Genomic DNA, 15884 nt, shown 5'->3' on the forward strand with positions numbered 1-15884 from the left:
TTAATATCAGAATGACCGGTAAATGCATTTACAACCATATTTTAATTTTTGGGTTACCAGTTGCACAACAATGCACGTGCATTTGCAATATGATTCTATAGTGAAAAACATCACCTAATGGACATGATGAAATCAACACAACAAGTGATGGAAATGTACAACTATCACTGCTCGGCCATCCTGTGTTCATCAGACCAGTCAATTTCACATTCCTGCAGGATTTTTATAGCATGACAAATTCGTGATGGTACCTGCCCATTGAACCATATTGCAAATGCACAGTGACTTTGCAAAAGTGAGAAAACATAAACAAATGGACATGATGAAATCAACACAACAGGTGATGGAAATGTACAACTATCACTGCTCAGCCATCCTGTGTTCATCAGACCAGTCAATTTTGCATTTTTGAGCATGTCAAATTTCATATGGTAAATGCACATTGAAACATATTGCAAATGCGCGCGCACTTGCAATATGATTCTATAGTGAAAAAACATCACCTAATGGACATGATGAAATCAACACAACGAGTGATGGAAATGTACAACTATCACTGCTCGGCCATCCTGTGTCCATCAGACCAGTCAATTTTGCATTTTTGAGCATTTCAAATTTCATATGGTAAATGCACATTGAAACATATTGCAAATGCGCGCGCACTTGCAATATGATTCTATAGTGAAAAAACATCACCTAATGGACATGATGAAATCAACACAACGAGTGATGGAAATGTACAACTATCACTGCCCGGCCATCCTGTGTTCCCATAGCGAGCATTAATATCAGAATGACCGGTAAATGCATTTACAACCATATTTTTATTTTTGGGTTACCAGTTGCACAACAATGCACGTGCATTTGCAATATGATTCTATAGTGTAAAAACATCACCTAACGGAGATGATGAAATCAACACAACGAGTGATGGAAATGTACAACTATCACTGCTCATCCTGTGTTCATCAGACCAGTCAATTTTGCATTTTTGAGCAAGGTCAAATTTCATATGGTAAATGCACATTGAAACATATTGCAAATGCACGTGCACTTGCAATATGATTATATAGTGAAAAAACATCACAAAATGGACATGATGAAGTCAACACAACGAGTGATGGAAAGGAACAACTATCACTGCCCGGCCATCCCGAGTTCATCAGGCCAGTCAATTTTGCATTTCTGCAGGATTTTTGAGCATGTCAAATTTCTTACGTCATTTGGCCCACAAAAAAAATCCTTATGCACAATTAAAAAAAATATATAAAAAAATATGATAATAAAATTGGACAAAAGTATATTCATACAGTTCTTACACATGTGTAATTGACAAAAAAATTGAAAGAATTTCAAAAAACGGTCCAGAAAGCACTTTTTAAGGGTGTGTGAAGTTTTTACAAAATTTTGACATTTTTGACTTTTGACTTTTGACTTCCTATGAAATCATATTGGAATTGGACAAAACATATTCCTTATGCGCATGTAAAAAAAAAAAAAAATTATGATAATAAAATTGGACAAAAGTATATTCATACAGTTCTTACACATGTGTAATTGACAAAAAATCGAAAGAATTTCGAAAACGGTCCAGAAAGCACTTTTTATGGGTGTGTGAAGTTTTTACAAAATTTTGACATTTTTGACTTTTGACTTTTGACTTCCTATGAAATCATATTGGAATTGGACAAAACATATTCCTTATGCGCATATAAAAATTTTTAAAAAATTATGATAATAAAATTGGACAAAAGTATATTCATACAGTTCTTACACATGTGTAATTGACAAAAAATCGAAAGAATTTCGAAAAAACGGTCCAGAAAGCACTTTTTTTAAGGGGTGATAAGTTTTTGAAAAAAAAGTTCATTTTTTCAAAATTTTACTTTTGGACATTGATTTGGGTTACATATCCAATATGAAAAACCCCGGTGGAGCGCATTTGCCCCTGTTGAATTTTTAAAGTGTTACAACTGGCAATTACCATATGGCATTTGCAATACACTTTGGATGAATCAACGCCGAATTGGGTGGTATTGGCCAATGTGTATATGGTTTGTCCGATGCCAATGACATGCCATTCATTTTTGTCCAATACAGGGGTATTCCCTTACTACCCCACTGATCAGAGTCACACAAAGCCTCTCTTTACATCTAAACATCTGTCCTTCCCATTAGACCCTCCACCCTCCCCCCAACCATCACCAATCTCCTCACAACCATCACCACTCTCCCCCAACCATCACCACCCTCCTCCCAACCACCATCACCACCCTCCTCCCAACCACCATCACCACCCCCAACCATCACCACCGTCCTCCCAACCATCACCACCTTCCCCCAACCACCACCACCAGCCCCAACCATCACCACCACCAGCCCCAACCATCACCACCCACCCCCAACCATCACCACCCTCCTCCCAACCACCATCACCACCCCCAACCATTACCACCCTCCTCCCAACCATCACCACCCTCCTCCCAACCATCACCACCTTCCCCCAACCATCACCACCCACCACCTTCCCCCAACCATCACCACCCTCCCCCAACCACCATCACCACCCCCAACCATCATCACCCTCCTCCCAACCATCACCACCCTCCTCCCAACCACCATCACCCTCCTCCCAACCATCACCACCCTCCTCCCAACCATCACCACCTTCCCCCAACCATCACCACCCACCCCCAACCATCACCACCCTCCTCCCAACCACCATCACCCTCCTCCCAACCACCATCACCACCCCCAACCATCATCACCCTCCTCCCAACCACCATCACCACCCCCAACCATCACCACCCTCCTCCCAACCACCATCACCACCTTCCCCCAACCATCACCACCCACCCCCAACCATCACCACCGTCCTCCCAACCATCACCACCTTCCCCCAACCACCACCACCAGCCCCAACCATCACCACCCACCCCCAACCATCACCACCCTCCTCCCAACCACCATCACCACCCCCAACCATTACCACCCTCCTCCCAACCATCACCACCCTCCTCCCAACCATCACCACCTTCCCCCAACCATCACCACCCACCCCCAACCATCACCACCCTCCTCCCAACCACCATCACCACCCCCAACCACCATCACCCTCCTCCCAACCATCACCACCCTCCTCCCAACCATCACCACCTTCCCCCAACCATCACCACCCACCCCCAACCATCACCACCCTCCTCCCAACCACCATCACCACCCCCCAACCACCATCACCACCCCCAACCACCATCACCCTCCTCCCAACCACCATCACCACCCCCAACCATCACCACCCTCCTCCCAACCACCATCACCACCCCCAACCATCATCACCCTCCTCCCAACCACCATCACCACCCCCAACCATCACCACCCTCCTCCCAACCACCATCACCACCCCCAACCATCACCACACTCCTCCCAACCACCATCACCACCCCCAACCATCACCACCCTCCTCCCAACCATCACCACCTTCCCCCAACCATCACCACCCACCCCCAACCATCACCACCCTCCTCCCAACCACCATCACCACCCCCAACCATCATCACCCTCCTCCCAACCATCACCACCCTCCTCCCAACCATCACCACCCTCCTCCCAACCACCATCACCCTCCTCCCAATCATCACCACCCTCCTCCCAACCATAACCACCTTCCCCCAACCATCACCACCCACCCCCAACCATCACCACCCTCCTCCCAACCACCATCACCCTCCTCCCAACCACCATCACCACCCCCAACCATCATCACCCTCCTCCCAACCACCATCACCACCCCCAACCATCACCACCCTCCTCCCAACCACCATCACCACCTTCCCCCAACCATCACCACCCACCCCCAACCATCACCACCGTCCTCCCAACCATCACCACCTTCCCCCAACCACCACCACCAGCCCCAACCATCACCACCCACCCCCAACCATCACCACCCTCCTCCCAACCACCATCACCACCCCCAACCATTACCACCCTCCTCCCAACCATCACCACCCTCCTCCCAACCATCACCACCTTCCCCCAACCATCACCACCCACCCCCAACCATCACCACCCTCCTCCCAACCACCATCACCACCCCCAACCACCATCACCCTCCTCCCAACCATCACCACCCTCCTCCCAACCATCACCACCTTCCCCCAACCATCACCACCCACCCCCAACCATCACCACCCTCCTCCCAACCACCATCACCACCCCCAACCACCATCACCACCCCCAACCACCATCACCCTCCTCCCAACCACCATCACCACCCCCAACCATCACCACCCTCCTCCCAACCACCATCACCGCCCCCAACCATCATCACCCTCCTCCCAACCACCATCACCACCCCCAACCATCACCACCCTCCTCCCAACCACCATCACCACCCCCAACCATCACCACCCTCCTCCCAACCACCACCACCACCCCCAACCACCATCACCACCCCCAACCATCACCACCCTCCTCCCAACCACCATCACCACCCCCAACCATCATCACCCCTCCTCCCAACCACCATCACCACCCCCCAACCATCATCACCCTCCTCCCAACCACCATCACCACCCCCAACCATCATCACCCTCCTCCCAACCACCATCACCACCCCCAACCATCATCACCCTCCTCCCAACCACCATCACCACCCCCAACCATCACCACCCTCCTCCCAACCACCATCACCACCCCCAACCATCATCACCCTCCTCCCAACCACCATCACCACCCCCAACCATCACCACCCTCCTCCCAACCACCATCACCACCCCCAACCATCACCACCCTCCTCCCAACCACCATCACCACCCCCAACCACCATCACCACCCCCAACCATCATCACCCTCCTCCCAACCACCATCACCACCCCCAACCATCACCACCCTCCTCCCAACCACCATCACCACCCCCAACCACCATCACCACCCCCAACCATCACCACCCTCCTCCCAACCACCATCACCACCCCCAACCACCATCACCACCCCCAACCATCATCACCCTCCTCCCAACCACCATCACCACCCCAACCATCATCACCCTCCTCCCAACCACCATCACCACCCCCAACCACCATCACCACCCCCAACCATCATCACCCTCCTCCCAACCACCATCACCACCCCCAACCATCACCACCCTCCTCCCAACCACCATCACCACCCCAACCACCATCACCACCCCCAACCATCACCACCCTCCTCCCAACCACCATCACCACCCCCAACCACCATCACCACCCCCAACCACCATCACCACCCCCAACCATCATCACCCTCCTCCCAACCACCATCACCACCCCCAACCACCATCACCACCCCCAACCATCATCACCCTCCTCCCAACCACCATCACCACCCCCAACCATCACCACCCTCCTCCCAACCACCATCACCACCCCCAACCACCATCACCACCCCCAACCATCACCACCCTCCTCCCAACCACCATCACCACCCCCAACCACCATCACCACCCCAACCATCACCACCCTCCTCCCAACCACCATCACCACCCCCAACCATCATCACCACCCCCAACCATCACCACCCTCCTCCCAACCACCATCACCACCCCCAACCATCACCACCACCCCCAACCACCATCACCATCCCCAACCATCACCACCCTCCTCCCAACCACCATCACCACCCCCAACCATCACCACCCTCCCCCCAACCATCACCACCAATGGACATGAAATGTGGTCTTTGTCCCAAATGGCACCCTATTCCCTATATACAGCACTACTTTTGACAGGAGCCTAAAGGTGTAGTGCACTATGTAGGGAATAGGGTGCCATTTGGGATGTATGGTGTTTTATGGTTGGCTCAGTTAGTTCCCAGTATTCCTCCAATGTGGGCATCTGCAGATGAAAAGGGATGGGAATGTGGATGATAACTATGATAATGATGATGATTGATGATGGCGAGGAGGATGAAGAATGCTAGCAGTCGCCTAATTGGGGTGAGATGAGTTAGAGATGGGGAAGGTAGCCCTGCTACACACACGCCCATAGAGGTGGGAAGGACTGTAGAAAGATGGACCATCAGCAGTCAGTGAGGCATGAACAGAGACCAGCAGAAGCCAATAGTCTGTGTACCAGCGTGTGGCATTGATGGAGGAGGAGGGAGGTTGTTTGTGGTCTAGAACGACAAACAAACACCCAGAGTGCCACTGGAATGAAGGATGCCCAAACACTGGTGACGAACTGGGGACAGATGGACCATCTATCATCCATCGCTTATTCATACCAAGCGATTACCAGATACACTAGAAACATCTAGAAATTAGCTATTGAAAATAACCTTATATCAGGATAGTGTCACAACGTATCATAACCCCAACCTTATATGAGGGTAGTGTCATAACATATCATAACCCTAACCTTATATCAGAGTAGCGTCATAACGTATCATAACCCTAACCTTATTTCAGAGTAGCGTCACAACGTATCATAACCCCAACCTTATATCAGAGTAGTGTCATAACGTATCATAACCCCAACCTTATATCAGAATAGTGTCATAATGTATCATAACCCTAACCTTATATCAGAGTAGCGTCACAACGTATCATAACCCCAACCTTATATCAGAGTAGTGTCATAACGTAGCATAACCCCAACCTTATATCAGAGTAGTGTCATAACGTATCATAACCCCAACCTTATATCAGAGTAGTGTCACAACGTATCATAACCCCAACCTTATATCAGAGTAGCGTCATAACGTATCATAACCCTAACCTTATATCAGAGTAGTGTCACAACGTATCATAACCCCAACCTTATATGAGGGTAGTGTCATAACGTATCATAACCCCAACCTTATATCAGAGTAGCGTCACAACGTATCATAACCCCAACCTTATATCAGAGTAGTGTCATAACGTATCATAACCCCAACCTTATATCAGAGTAGTGTCTTATATCAGAGTAGTGTCATAACGTAGCATAACCCCAACCTTATATCAGAGTAGTGTCATAACGTATCATAACCCCAACCTTATATCAGAGTAGTGTCATAACGTATCATAACCCTAACCTTTCATCAAGGTAGTGTCATAACGTAACACAGCCAACCCCCGATGGTGCCCCATGGCCCTTTGACCCTTTGAACTCTGCATGTTCAGTGGTGAGGTGGAACTAAACGGGTGGCTCCGGCGGCTTCATGAGATTGAGGCCCTCGCCTTGTCATTCGTGTAGAATGCGTATCAGGGGATTGAGGCCCTCGCCTTGTCATTCGTGTAGAATGCGTATCAGGGGATTGAGGCCCTCGCCTTGTCATTCGTGTAGAATGCGTATCAGGGGATTGAGGCCCTCGCCTTGTCATTCGTGTAGAATGCGTATCAGGGGATTGAGGCCCTCGCCTTGTCATTCGTGTAGAATGCGTATCAGGGGATTGAGGCCCTCGCCTTGTCATTCGTGTAGAATGCGTATCAGGGGATTGAGGCCCTCGCCTTGTCATTCGTGTAGAATGCGTATCAGGGATTGAGGCCCTCGCCTTGTCATTCGTGTAGAATGCGTATCAGGGGATTGAGGCCCTCGCCTTGTCATTCGTGTAGAATGCGTATCAGGGATTGAGGCCCTCGCCTTGTCATTCGTGTAGAATGCGTATCATGAGATTGAGGCCCTCGCCTTGTCATTCGTGTAGAATGCGTATCAGGGGATTGAGGCCCTCGCCTTGTCATTCGTGTAGAATGCGTATCAGGGGATTGAGGCCCTCGCCTTGTCATTCGTGTAGAATGCGTATCAGGGGATTGAGGCCCTCGCCTTGTCATTCGTGTAGAATGCGTATCAGGGGATTGAGGCCCTCGCCTTGTCATTCGTGTAGAATGCGTATCAGGGGATTGAGGCCCTCGCCTTGTCATTCGTGTAGAATGCGTATCAGGGGATTGAGGCCCTCGCCTTGTCATTCGTGTAGAATGCGTATCAGGGGATTGAGGCCCTCGCCTTGTCATTCGTGTAGAATGCGTATCAGGGGATTGAGGCCCTCGCCTTGTCATTCGTGTAGAATGCGTATCAGGGGATTGAGGAACTCTGCTGCCAAGGGGAGGAAAGAAGAAAAGGCACAGACGGCACACAGACGGCACACAGACGGCACACAGACGGCACACTCTGCACACATTGTTGAAACAGAAGACAGCTCACTTACACAAGACACCAGTGTGTATGTATGTGGGGGAGGGTGATGGGTTTGGGTGTGTCCTGGTCGTGTGTGTGTGTGTCCAGAAAGTAAACATAATTAGCCCAAGCAAATGACCCCTCATTACTCAATAGGCCACAATCTCTCAGGTGGAGGGTCAGGGTGTTCATGCATGTGTTGCTGCCAGCATTGCCTGCATGTCGGATTGTGTGTATGTTTGCCTATGTGTCTCATTTGTCATGTGTGCTTTGTTCTTGCTCCTCTCTCTCTCTCTCTCTCTCTCTCTCTCTCTCTCTCTCTCTCTCTCTCTCTCTCTCTCTCTCTCTCTCTCTCTCTCTCTCTTTCTGTGTGTGTTGATTTGATTTGATGAGGAGCTCTTTTAGTCCCCATTTGGACTAATCTTCCAAAAGTTATTGCTCTAAATCGAAATATTATTTAGCCTATTTCTCTTTTCTGTCTGGATAACTCATAGATGGTGGACAATCTATTCCTAGTATTTACTGAATGTCTGTCTCTTACCAACTGAATACCGTTGTGAATACGACTTGGCCATTTTAAATTATGTATATTATGAAATAAAATAAGCATGTTCCTTTCAATTATCTTATCGATTGATGACCAACCAAGAACTTTGCGCATGACTGCAACAGAAGAACCACATCTCCACCTTAAAACAATACTTGCTGCTTTGTTCTGTGCATTCTGCAGCCTCCTAACTTCACTTGATGATGCATTTCCCCAGACCACAGAACAGTAGTTCACCTGACTCAATTAATGCTTGTGTTATTTGCTGAAGAAATTTTCCTGGTAAATATTTAGCTATCCTTCTGATTATGCATGCTGTTTTAATGTTGTTGTTTTTTACATAGATGAGTTATTTGAGACGACCATGATAAGCAGTTGTCTAGCTGCACTCCCAATAGTTTCGTTTCTGCCACTTCTTCAATTTGTACTCCTCCCATACTTAATTGTATCCCATGCTGTTTTGGCCTTTCCCTAGTGGAACAGACCAACATAACATTGGTTTTCTTGGTATTTAAAACAAGTTTGTTTTGGCAAACCCACTCCCTGATATTCTCCAAATCTCCTTGTAAAGCTTGCTGTACCTGTTGAACCGATTGTCTTGCTGCATAAATTGTAGTATCATCTGCAAATATAGTAGCTTGAGTTTCAGCTAAGGCATAGGGAAGGTCGTTGGTATATATTAAATAGAGAAGTGGCCCAAGGCAGCTGCCCTGCGGTATTCCACAGTTTAACACATGAGGGGAAGAAAATTAACCATTGACAGGCAGAGTGCTTGAGTGAGTGTGTCTCATTTGTCATGTGTGCTTTGTTCTTGCTCCTCTCTCTGTGTGTGTGTGTGTGTGTGTGTGTGTGTGTGTGTGTGTGTGTGTGTGTGTGTGTGTGTGTGTGTGTGTGTGTGTGTGTGTGTGTGTGTGTGTGTGTGTGTGTGTGTGTGTGTGTGTGTGTGTGTGTGTGTGTGTGTTGACCTGTTGGGTCTGATCTAAATGCTGAAGGTTGGGGTTAGACAAACAGACAGACGGAAGGTCAGGTGGACAGGAGATCATTCTGGTTCTACCACCTTTAAGGACAGAGAAGTAGGTCACTCCATAGATTTTTCTCTCCTAGTTCCAGCATCCTTTTGCATCGATGCAAAACGCTTGATCGTGATGATGTCGCATGCTAATCTTTGCTTCTTGAAGGTGCTTGAAAACGTGACTAATGACATGCAAACCATTTTGGGAATGTGTCAACAGTGGACTATTGAAAAAAATACCAAATTATTGTTTTTGAGTTGACCATTACTTTAATTCAGACTCTTGCATAAATCAAACATTGATGTCAATGGAAGATTTCTGCGAAATCTTGAGTTAATGTGTACAGATGTCAGATTAGGATTTGGGTCAAAACCTAATTTAGTGTCAGCCATCCAAGAAACAATCAATGCTCTAACCATTAGCACCAGTCTCAACATCAACAGCGAAGAAGCAACTCTGGGTTGCTGGCATTCTAGGCAGAGCTGCAAGGAAAAAGTAATGTCTCAGACTGGCCAATAAAAAGAAAAGATTAAGATGGGCAAAACAACACAGACACTGGACAGAGGAACTCTGCCTAGAAGGCCAACATACCGGAGTCGCCTCTTCACAGTTGATGTTGAGACTGGTGTTTTGAGGGTACTATTTAATGAAAGTGCCAGTTGAGGACTTGTGAGACGTCTGTTTCTCAAACTGGACACTCTAATGTACTTGTCCTCTTGCTCAGTTGTGCACCAGGGCCTCCCACTCCGCTTTCTATTCTGGTTAGAGACAGTTTGGGCTGTTCTGTAAAGGGAGAAGTACAAAGCATTTTTACAAGATCTTCAGTTTCTTTGCAATTTCTTGCATGGAATAGCCTTCATTTCTCAGAACAGAACGTTCTTCTGATGAGTTTCAGAAGAAAGTTATTTGTTTCTGGCCATTTTGATTCTGTAATCGAACAAATGCTGATGCTCCAGATACTCAACTAGTCTAAAGAAGGCCCGTTGTATTGCTTCTTTAATCAGAACAACAGTTTTCAGCTGTGCTAATGTAATAGTATAACTTTAGACCGTCCCCTCACCCATACCCGGGCTCGAACTAGGGACCCTCTGCACACATCAACAACTGACACCCACGAAGCATCGTTACCCATCGCTCCACAAAAGCCACGGCCCTTGCAGAGCAAGGGGAACCACTACTTCAAGGTCTCAAATCGAGTGACGTCACCGATTTAAATGCTATTAGCGCGCACCACCGCTATCTAGCGAGCCATTTCACATCCGTTACACTAACATAATTGCAAAAGGGTTTCTAATGATCAATTAGCATTTTAAAAGTATAAACTTGGATTAGCTAACACAACCTGCCGTTGGAACACAGGAGTGATGGTTGCTGATAATGGGCCTCTGTACGCCTACGTAAATATTCCATAAAAAATCTGCCGTTTCCAGCTACAATAGTCATTTGCAACATTAACAATGTCTACACTGTATTTCTGATCAATTTGATGTTATTTTAATGGACAAAAAAAAACATGGACATTTCTAAGTGACCGTAAACTTTTGAACGGTAGTGTATATAACCTGTTTTAATCATTTGTAAAAGCCACATCCTGTCTAGACACACCAACACACCTGTTTGCATGTTTTTCTGTCTAGCTGATTCCCACTTAACACACTGCTGGTATACTGTAACAGCCTATCAAATATTTAGACTAAACTGTTCATACTGAGACACATGTTCTGGCAGGGAGCTCCTAGACTCTCACTGCTTTATGAAACTATTATATAATCATAATCATTTGGTAATTAAAATTGTGGTTTGTTGTTGACTTAGGAGGGCATTGTGTGTGTTCACACATGTGTGTATGATATTGTTTATTACAAAGGGAAAATTGAACCAGTATGTGTGTATGGCTAGTTTGTTAACTGGCAGGATAGAAGGCACATTTTGAGTGTTGGCACAAAGCCAGGTTGTTACCATGAATACTGCAGAAACACTAACTACTGCCTCTCCTCTTCCTTGACTCCTTTTCCTTCTCTGTAATCTCATTATCGTGTGTCCCTCTCTCTCTCTCTCTCTCTCACTCTCTCTCTTCTCTGTTTAGATGTGTTACATCTGGAGCCTCAAGGACCAAGAGAGGATGACAAGAGAGAGAAGGAAGAGGATACGAGACACGGATGAACCAGAAAAACAGGGAATTTTGTCAGAGATGCATAAGCAAGTGCTGAAATAGTCCAGGAGGAGGAAGAGGGGAGAGAAAGAAACACAGAGAGAGAAACAGAGAGAGAAACAGAGAGAGAGAGAAACACAGAGAGAGAAACAGCGAGAGAGAAACAGAGAGAGAGAAACAGAGAGAGAGACAGAGAGAGAGAAACAGAGAGAGAAACAGAGAGAGAGAAACAGAGAGAGAAACAGAGAGAGAGAAACAGAGAGAGAGAAACAGAGAGAGAGAAACAGAGAGAGAAACAGAGAGAGAGAAACAGAGAGAGAGAAACAGAGAGAGAAACAGAGAGAGAGAGAAACACAGAGAGAGAAACAGAGAGAGAGAAACAGAGAGAGAGACAGAGAGAGAGAAACAGAGAGAGAGAGACAGAGAGAGAGAAACAGAGAGAGAAACAGAGAGAGAGAAACAGAGAGAGAAACAGAGAGAGAGAAACAGAGAGAGAGAAACAGAGAGAGAAACAGAGAGAGAGAAACAGAGAGAGAAACAGAGAGAGAGAAACCGAGAGAGAGACAGAGAGAGAGAAACAGAGAGAGAAACGGAGAGAGAGAAACAGAGAGAGAGAAACAGAGAGAGAAACAGAGAGAGAAACAGAGAGAGAAACAGAGAGAGAAACAGAGAGAGAGAAACAGAGAGAGAAACAGAGAGAGAAACAGAGAGAGAGAAACAGAGAGAGAAACAGAGAGAGAGACAGAGAGAGAGAAACAGAGAGAGAAACAGAGAGAGAGAAACAGAGAGAGAGACACAGAGAGAGAAACAGAGAGAGAGACACAGAGAGAGAGAGAAACAGAGAGAGAAACAGAGAGAGAAACAGAGAGAGAAACAGAGAGAGAAACAGAGAGAGAGAAACAGAGAGAGAAACAGAGAGAGAGAAACAGAGAGAGAAACAGAGAGAGAGAAACAGAGAGAGAAACAGAGAGAGAGAAACAGAGAGAGAAACAGAGAGAGAAACAGAGAGAGAGACAGAGAGAGAGAAACAGAGAGAGAAACAGAGAGAGAGAAACAGAGAGAGAAACAGAGAGAGAAACAGAGAGAGAAACAGAGAGAGAAACAGAGAGAAACAGAGAGAGAGACAGAGAGAGAGAAACAGAGAGAAACAGAGAGAGAGAAACAGAGAGAGAGAAACAGAGAGAGAGAGAGAAACAGAGAGAGAAACAGAGAGAGAGAACAGAGAGAGAAACAGAGAGAGAAACAGAGAGAGAGAAACAGAGAGAGAAACAGAGAGAGAGCGAAACAGAGAGAGAGAAACAGAGAGAGAGAAACAGAGAGAGAAACAGAGAGAGAGAAACAGAGAGAGAAACAGAGAGAGAGAAACAGAGAGAGAAACAGAGAGAGAGAAACAGAGAGAGAAACAGAGAGAGAGAAACAGAGAGAGAAACAGAGAGAGAAACAGAGAGAGAAACAGAGAGAGAAACAGAGAGAGAGAAACAGAGCCCTCCTTGGATCCCATTGTCCAAACTCCTGCTCTCACTGCTGCTCATCCTTCATCCTCCCCTTCCTTCCTTCCTTCCTTCCTTCCTTCCTTCCTTCCTTCCTTCCTTCCTTCCTTCCTTCCTTCCTTCCTTCCTTCCTTCCTTCTTTCTTTCCTTCCTTCCTTCCAGAATTAGGCCCTATTCCCACTACGAGAAAGGAAGGAGAAGAATGGAGTAGCAAAAGAGATGTCTACTTTTCAATTCACATGGCATCCTTACCTTACCTTTCGTTGTCACTGGCAACGCCGCATTCTTGGTCCACAGCTCAAATTGACCGTAAATATCAGTAGTCACTACCCAGTAAGCACAAACTATTCAACAATGACAGAAACGTTTCTTCTAAAGCACATTGCACTATTGAATAATGCAACAAAACCATATTACACTCTTGAATAATGCAACAATCCACAAGCATGTGGAGTCAATTAAAGGGTTTATTTTCTCGTCTGGAGGCTACACTCATTACATTTTAGCTTCAAGACAAAAGCACAGTTGATAACAGCATGTCTTCAAGTAATGTTAGCCCATATAATATGAAGGATTACACCTCTCATACCAATATTACAGTACAGTAGGCCTACATTACAACATTACAACAAACCTGTCTTCATTTTTAAGAATATCATGCAAATTCTGGTAGAAGCAAACTGCGACTGAAAACTGGAGTATAAGCGAATTGATTTGTGATGAGCTGTTTTATACAGAAGCCCATACCCACCACCTAATGTTTTTATAAAATACCTCACGATTGGTCAACATGCATAATTAGTCTGTGCTTCGTTCTGATTAACTGTGGCCAGTGGAGGACTTACCATTAGGCAGAAGAGGCATTTGCCTCAGGCCTTACATCATCAAAGGGTATAATACAACAATAATAATACTCTGTTTGAGCCCTCATGCTCTACTGGCATGTCATACTCTTTTTGTCCAGACATCATCAGATATATGGGCTACTTATAGTAAGACAGAGGGGCGCTGTTTCGCTCGATCAGATGCTTTCTCCGGTGAGAGCCACTTGCGAATTGAAGGAAAGTTGGAGTGTGAACAGTGCACTGTCCAGATGCTTTCTCCGGTGAGAGCCACTTGCGAATTGAAGGAAAGTTGGAGTGTGAACAGTGCACTGTCCAGATGCTTTCTCCGGTGAGAGCCACTTGCGAATTGAAGGAAAGTTGGAGTGTGAACAGTGCACTGTTCAAATGCTTGAACTATTTTGGATGAACGTGTGAAGATAACCTACTTTTTGAAGTGACTTGTTTGACAATCAGATGAAAACATCATGACTAGTTGTGTTCATGTCACATTAAATGTTTATCCAATTTTTACTGTTAAATTACATGTCTTTACTATAAAACCCATATAAATGGCCTCGGTCACTAATTCCGCCCCTGATTGTAGCCTACTGATAACAACCACAGCTGCAGATAATCTAAAGAAGTTGATGCACTCTGATCCCATCTGTTGAAGACCTACACCAGCGTTTCTTAAACTCGGTCCTGGGGCCCCCAAGGTGTACACTTTTATTATTTTTTCCCAACACAGCAGATTCATTATTTGAATCACCTGTGCAGTGCTAGGGCCAAAACCTTGGGGTCCCCAGGACTGAGCTTGGGAAGTGCTGGCCGACACACTGCAACCTTGCATAGAGCGAGCTCAAATCTATTTGTTTTATTGTCCAATCGCAGTTGTTGTCTCTGTATGTGTAAAGGGTTTTAATGTTTTCATCTTCCCCGGGAGTTTTTCCATTAGTTTTTCAATTAGTTTAAAAAATATATAATAATCTGGTCCAATCATAGCCCAGAATTTTTTTTTTTTTCAGCTGATGTATTTCTATGTCATACACTACAACTAGGGTCCGGAGTTTTACCTGGTTAGGTTAGCCTACCAGGCAAACACTCTGGGCTCCAGGAAAACTATTTCCCCCCAATCACTCTGGGACCTGTAGTGCCACCTCTGAAATCAGCACACAATGTTACAAATGAAAAAGCATATCCTATTTGTACGATCTACACTTGACATGTTTTTGGTGGATGTGCTTCCATACGTTTACGTCTGTCCGGTCATCAGCCCCAGCATGTCTACCCCTGTTTGCGGCAAGCCCTCTACACATGCCCCCTCTGCCCTCCGTGGCCTGGAGGTCCTTGGGTTGGTCCCTAACAATGCCCAACCTTCCCTCCTCCACTCGGGTCTGGGCTCTCTCCATTACAGTTCCACGCCACTCCCCTACCCACTTCCTGCAGACTGCTTTATCACCACATCTCCCTTCCACTTTCCTGACAAGCTCCCAGAGTGTGTGTTTATGTGTGTATGTGTCTGTGTGTGTGTGTGTGTGTTTATGTGTGTGTGTGTGTGTGTGTGTGTGTGTGTGTGTGTGTGTGTGTGTGTGTGTGTGTGTGTGTGTGTGTGTGTGTGTGTGTGTGTGTGTGTGTGTGTGTGTGTGTGTGTGTGTGTGTGTGTGCGCGTGTGTGTGCGGGTGTGTGTGTGCGCACGTGTGTGTCTCTGTGTTTATGTGTCTGTGTG

At 46.4% G+C, this 15884-nt stretch overlaps 1 long non-coding RNA gene across 1 annotated transcript; it reads right to left on the minus strand.

Annotated features, from left to right (window-relative positions):
- Positions 1–381: 381 nt before the first annotated feature.
- LOC127909482 (uncharacterized) lies at positions 382–1567 on the minus strand. The gene is made up of 2 exons (XR_008071416.1): positions 697–1567; positions 382–503 (listed from the first exon to the last, which is right to left on the minus strand). It is a non-coding gene; the product is annotated as an uncharacterized LOC127909482 (long non-coding RNA).
- Positions 1568–15884: the final 14317 nt, after the last annotated feature.

The sequence above is a fragment of the Oncorhynchus keta genome, chromosome 19 (assembly GCF_023373465.1).
Source record: "Oncorhynchus keta strain PuntledgeMale-10-30-2019 chromosome 19, Oket_V2, whole genome shotgun sequence".
In the NCBI taxonomy this organism is placed as follows: Eukaryota; Metazoa; Chordata; class Actinopteri; order Salmoniformes; family Salmonidae; genus Oncorhynchus; species Oncorhynchus keta.